A 6,861-nucleotide genomic window follows, 5' to 3' on the forward strand; every position below is an offset into this window, starting at 1 on the left:
TATAGCTTTTATGGAGGGTTTATTTGCAAAATTCAGTGCAATCATTGCATGGCAGGAAATCTTTCATTTCAGCCTAAGTTTAAAGTGAATTTACCTTGAAAAAGACAAAAGTCCTTTGAATTCAAAATCCCTTCTATGTTTTCAAAAATAGCTCTTCATCCTTTGATCAAATCAATTTTTGCACAACATAAAAGTTGTAGATCTTGAAAAGGTGAACAACTTTCATGTTGGGCACTTTTTCATTTGGGTTTTAGTTTAAAAGTTATTGCTGTTTTACAGTTGGGTCCCTAGAATTTTTGGAAAATTGCAAACTAGTCCTTTCTTCCACCTCCAGCCTGCCTGCCTGCTCTGCTCCTCTGGCCGCCGCCGCTGGGCAGCGCCTCGCGCCGCTCTGGGCCGCCCCCGAGCCACCTCCTGCTTCGCGCTGGCGTCCACGCGTCGCTCCCGACCTCCTCCACCGCTTCTTGCCCACGCGCTGGAGCTCTCCAACCCGTGCCACGCAGTAGTAGCGCACCGTGCGGCCGCCACCTCGCCGCCACCGTGGAGAGCCCAACTCAGAGGCCCAGCTCTCAATCTTTCGCGCGCACGAGCACCACAAAAACCTCAGCAAGCTTTTCCCCTCACTCTTTCGCCTTTTCCTCACTCTGACGCCTCAGAACGCCGTCGCCGCTCCACCACGAACGCCGGCGAGCTCAACCCGCCGTCGACCCGCCATTCCAGAGCAGCTCCGCCCACGCCAACCCCACCAAAAGCTCCGCCTCACCCTCGCGCAATTCCCCACCACTTTTCGTCGACCAATTCCCACCGGAGTAGCCCCGCCGACGAGCCTCCTCCGCCACCGACCGCCCTCCTCCGTCGATCCGCCTCCTCCGGCCCTCTCCTGTTGCGCCAAGGGTACCCAGGGGTGCGCCTCGTTCTCCTCTTCGTTTTCCCCAACCCAACCCTCGCCACCGGCGAGCCTAGCCGCCGGTAATGGCCGGCGCACTTTCCTCTGTTCTCCCCTGCGGCCAGGGACCTCAGGTTGAAAAGAAGCAGAAACCTAGGGGGTTATTTGAATAGCCCAAGACTCATATGAATAGTAGCAGCAAGGACCTTTTTGCTATTTTTGATGTAAACTTTGAAATTCCATAGAAACTCAGAGAAAAAATCAGAAAAATGAAAATCTTGATGTTTTGCAATCCTCTTGAAGAGATCTTTGCAGTAGAATCATAATATGTTAGGTGTTAGTTGAGAGTTTTTGCTGTAAAAATAGATTTGTGTTACTAGTGCATAATTGCTAGTTGTTTTTATCTTTTACTTAACTGATGATTGAAAACATGTCTTGCTGTGAAATTTTTATGGTGAAATTTTAATGTGACTATGGTGTTACTATAAAAATTTCGAGGTCAGTACTCATGTTTAACCATAGCTATAATTTAATGCTTGTTAAGTAAGCTTTAATCTTTATAAATAGTTTTCTTGCTTAAAAATTCCTGATAATTTTTGTAGAGCCTTGTTTTAGTCTTATGTTACTGTCTGTAAAATTTGAGCACCAGTTCATGAATACAACAGAAGCTAAAAATGAATCTTGTTAAATTTCTGTCAGTTTTGTTAATTTTCTTAGAATTAATTATTTGCAGAATAAATCCTGAAATTTTTACAGAAGTTTAGTTAGCACTGTGTTGGTCTTGTGTTTAATTTATAGCCTCTTTTTTTTGCTAAAGTTCAATCTGTAGAATTCAATCTTTTTCTAGGAGTTGTCTGAATAAATGATTTGTTCTGATTAAATGGCTGCATGTTTTGGTATGAAATTTTCAGTGTAGATCACTCTGTTTACCTTCTGTTTGAAGTAAATTTTTCTGAATTTCTTACTGTTTTAATGATGAGTTGTTTATTTATTAGCAAACCATAGTTTACTTGTTATAGGAAACCACTACAACTTACTTTATGAAGTTAGTAAGCTTCTTTTGTGCCGTTGATCATGATGCCTTGTGTAGTTAAATATGTTAGTTATCTACTTTATAAATGATTGCCCATGTGTGTATTAATTTTGTTTGCTTAGCTTCACCACATCGTGAGCGTGTTTATAATTTCATCTCTTGCATCACATATAGATACGTCTGCTCTATCGGACGGGACGTACGAGCTAATCCCGGATTCCGAAGGAGGTGATTACGAAGCTCAAGTGAACACTACTGTACTAACTGAAGCCCTGGACCAAAGTTCGGAAGAGCCCAGGGCTGAAATAGTTAGTGACTACCGAGAAGGCAAGCCTCGGACATAACCTATATTTCAAATTAATACCATTTACTGTTTTTACTTACTTATGCATTTACAGTTCTTAGGATTTGAATTGAAACCCTAGATGCATGATCCTAGGAACCTATGTATTGAACACTAGAACTGAGTTCGAGTAATTGCTAAGCTTATAGGACCGGTAAAAGTCGAGTGATTGCCTGTCACTCGCGAGCTCTATAGGAATTGCTCGTTTACTTTCTGTTATCAATATAAGGACGACGGACGGGGTTGTGTTCGATATCATGACCTTGTGTGAGAACCCGTCTGTATTAATGAACTTGCTAAGGTCGCGGTGTGTGGTAGTGCTGGTTAAGTTTTTGAACGTACTAGCCACATGCCGTAAATATGGTACGCGGTAAGCCTAGTAACCGATTGGACCGGGGAGTGGATATACTGACACTCTCTCTTTAGAGATAGGTTTTTATGTTTATGTTGATCAACACCACGACTAGGAGGGACAAGGTTGGACCTTGGAGCCCTGTAGTCGGGGAGAGTGTTCCTATCCACAAGCCGGAAAGAAAGGCAAACGGTTGTTTGGGAATGACCCGACGGTGTTCCAAACGTGTGTGTTAGGTCTGCTTGGCTAGGTTAACAAATTTGATTCGAATCGTCTGCATCCCACAGTTTGGGACTGCTTGATCTCTTTGCCACACAGAGTAATAAGAGCAACATTATTATGGTCAATCCTGATGTTTGCTTAAAGTTCTACCATGGTTGTTTAGTAGTTGCTTACATAGAATGGTTAATCAACTAGAATCTTGGAAGCTAAAATTTGAAAGCAAGGACCTACTCTTTATTGCTTTTCAGCAAAAGGAAAACCAGAACCTCACAGAACCCTGCATAGTCTAGTTAGGTGGGCTATGTATACCCGTTGACGGTTAAGTCTTGCTGAGTATTAGAATACTCAGCCTTGCTGTTGAAACCCTTTTTCAGGTATGAGTTTTGAGGACCAGGTCGCTAGTTTGTCTTGGCCCTGCTCCTTGCCTCCTGGCTGGTCCGTAGAGTGGGATACGTCTTCGGCCGGCAATGACCCTGACGAGTGATACCATGCTTGGGCTAGCTTGGTACACTTTTGCGACGTGTTGTAACCGCTGTGTGTTATCTTCCGCTGTTTAAACTCTGAAGCTTTACACTTATGGCTTGTATAACTGTTTTACTAAGTTTAGTTCTGTAATAATGGTTTGAACTGGTTTGTAATCACTACTGATCTTGTGTTGTAAAATTTGTGGTTGTAATATCTCTGGACTCGCCTTCGTGCGGGGTATGCTTGTTCGATCCGAGAACCAGTGGTTGTATCGGTACGTTACCCGACAGACCAAGAATTGTTCCGTTTGAAGTGCGTTGAACCGGTGTTGCCTTTATGATGATGGCCTGCGCACTTGAGCCGGGATAATTCAGGTGGTTCTGCCACAATGCATAGTTCAACACATAATTATTATTGTACTAGTTTAGGGAACATTCAGGGTCATGCATAGTTCAACACATAATTCGATAATTGTACAAGTTCAGGGAACATCCCAGTCATGCATAGTTCAACACATAATTCGATAATTGTACTAGTTCAGGGAACATCCCGGTCATGCATAGTTCAACACATAATTCGATAAAGAAGCTGATAAAATCGCATCTACTGCCCACCAGGGCCATTGGAACCATCATCTCTGAAGCTCATAGCAGATATCTTCTTCTGTTTATTGAGGTAGTAATCGCGGACCCATGGTTGCATCTTCTCGACATCCATGGTCATGACCCGTTCTTCCCGATCTTCCTTCTGCAGTTGGAGCATCTCTTTTTGTACCTCCACTTGGGCTTTTTGGATTTGTAGTTGCTCTTCCTGTATAGCGAGTTTGCGTTCAGAGCGAGAAGCGATTTCTTTAGCCTCCTATTCGCTTGCAGCCTGAACCCATTCTTCATAAGCGCTCCGAACCATGGACATCTTTTGCAGGACTTCAAAGCAAGCTGAAGATGAGGAAGAGGTGCTGTTGCGCGCCTTCTTGGCCTTGTCTCTTCCATTTGGCCTATCAATTCGAGGAGGAAGCGTTGGGTCTACATTTTCCTCCACATGTTGGACAGCCGGCTCCTCATTGCTTGCAGAGGCTGTAGCGAGCCACTCATTCCACTTCATCTCATTGCGTAATATAAAACAACAATGAATGAACTTGAAAGTGGTACCGACAATTCCCTCATACATCTGGAGAGCGTCTTTCACCTGCACATACAACCATGGACTGAAGTTAAATGGTAGTCCAACTATAATCTAAAAGGAATATGATTTAGTGTTCTTCAATTACTGATTTCCTTTGTGCTAGTCCAACTATATTCTAAAAGGAATAAGAGATGTTTTACAGACTGAAGTTAAATGGTAGTCCAACTATAATCTAAAAGGAATATGATTTAGTGTTCTTCAATTACTAATTTCCTTTGTGCTAGTCCAACTATATTCTAAAAGGAATAAGAGATGTTTTACAGACTGAAGTTAAATGATTCAACACTTCTATACTCCAGACAAGAGTTCTATTTTATCTGAGTGTTTCCTTACCTTGTCACCATCGCTCTTGCCACTCTGGTTTTTCCGTTCAATCTCAGAGTAAAACCCACAAAATCTTGAAGTATCCTTCTGGATATCAGCCCACCTATGCTGCAGGAAAGACTGGGACCTGGTACGTTCACTATCTTCTTCGAAGTAAGCTTTTATCCTTCCCCAATAGGATCGGATTGGCTAGTTGGTTCCTGTCACAGAACAGTCCAAATAATACCGATCAAGTGCACTAATTAACCATTTAACCTAATCCTCCGATAATGCACTTCACCAGTACACTCAGACTGCCTGCTTTAACCAGGATCGGTTGCACAGGAACTCTCGCCAAAAGACGAGCACAGGTGATTACAAGCAACAAAAGTTTTTAAACTTAACTTACAGCCAGAGTTAAACCAAAGTCTCCAAATTAATTTACAATAAAGTTTTACAAGTCAGAGTTACATTTCGAATACAGAGTTCAAACGCAGCGGAAAATACAAACAGTTTGAAACAAGCTTCAAAATACCGAACGGTAGATAACGTCGATGACCAAAAGACAAGCTTCACATCTTGCCCACTGATGTGAGGCTCACCTGCCTTCACTTCACGGAGAAGGCGAAACCCACTCGAACGTCCAACCTGGAGGAAGAGGCTGACCACTCCAGGACGCACTGATTTCCTCGAAGTCTTCCGGAAGATAGCCTGCTCAAAAGGGTTACAACCAAACCCTGAGTATTCTAATACTCAGCAAGGCTTACCCGTCTATGGGTATACTTAGCCCAATACCTAGACATGCACAGCTCTTTGGCTCTGGGTTATTTTGCTGAAAGCTACTAAAACTGGATCCTTACTTTCAATATTTTAGCTCCAATTGTGTTGATAGCTAGAATCTAGGTTTTCCTAATTCTCTAGAGCACACATGGTTAATCATATTATCTTTTCAAGAATATCAACAAAAGTCCAACTTTTCTCTTTCTGTCCTTTCAATTCTTACTACGATGCGACGCATTGACCAAGGCTCTCATATCCGCGAGTCACGGCGAATCGATCCGATTTAACCTTGCAAGGTGGACCTAACTCACACGACACATGTAAGCCTCGTCGGGCCACTCGCGTCAACTGTTTCCACATTACCACGGCATCTGAACTACGCCTGCTAAAACCCAGGTGATGGGCCCCTCGCAGTGAACTCCCGGAGAACCCGGAGGCGGCATCCTATCCAACACCCGCCAACTCCCACGCCCAGCGTAGCATGGCGGAATTCAAATCACCGCTGTAAGGTGGTACACAGCTTACCGGTTTCGACTACCTCCTACTTCCGGTATGTGGTTAGTACTGTTCAATCCTCAGTCAAAGGGCCAACAACGGAACGGTCCTCAATCGACACAGGCGGAGACTCAACTTTCTTTTCTCAATAGCCATGTCCATCTTTCCCTCCGCCCGGTCTTCAATTTCCTTCTCATTGCATTATTTCTCAAAACACTGGCTGAAGTAACAACCCTATATCTCGCGGGTAACAGGAAATCACCCGTCTTCTACCGAGTTTACTTAAGCCTAGCAGTGCTAGCGATACCTACACTAGTAAGGACACTGGGTAATCAAGATTATGCATCTATGGTTCCAATCAACTCCTTGAACGTAAATGCACAATACTTAAAGTATAACATGGAGTAATTAAAATAAGGGATATGCTCCGGGGCTTGCCTTGCAAGTCAGTGGGGTTAGCGATTTCTTCGGGAGCGTGCTCGACTGCGTCCTCCTGCTGTTCTCCCGCTTGCGGCTCCTGGATCGGCTCGGCAACCAGCGCGTAGGCGATGTCGGTTTCAGCGTCTACATGAATAAAATATGCCATGCAGGAGACTCATGAAACGATGCAATGAAATGCAACACACACAGCTAAAGGCATAGGCATGACTGATAAACAGCATCCCAAAACTATGGTTCAAAGGAAAGGTGTAGTGCTGAGATGGGGTTTTGGGTTGCTAATTCCTTTTAGCCTGAAGTGTCTCCATCAAAGAAGACGAGAGGGTACACTGATCAGATCAGGTTCAACTTTAAGTCCGAAA

The 6,861-nt window shown here is 43.8% G+C and overlaps 1 long non-coding RNA gene across 1 annotated transcript; it reads right to left on the bottom strand.

Moving 5' to 3' along the window:
- Window positions 1-3,788: 3,788 nt before the first annotated feature.
- On the bottom strand, window positions 3,789-5,006 carry LOC120710753. Its single transcript, XR_005690003.1, has 2 exons — window positions 4,817-5,006; window positions 3,789-4,486 (listed from the first exon to the last, which is right to left on the bottom strand). It is a non-coding gene; the product is annotated as an uncharacterized LOC120710753 (long non-coding RNA).
- Window positions 5,007-6,861: the final 1,855 nt, after the last annotated feature.

Source organism: Panicum virgatum, chromosome 5K (assembly GCF_016808335.1).
Source record: "Panicum virgatum strain AP13 chromosome 5K, P.virgatum_v5, whole genome shotgun sequence".
In the NCBI taxonomy this organism is placed as follows: Eukaryota; Viridiplantae; Streptophyta; class Magnoliopsida; order Poales; family Poaceae; genus Panicum; species Panicum virgatum.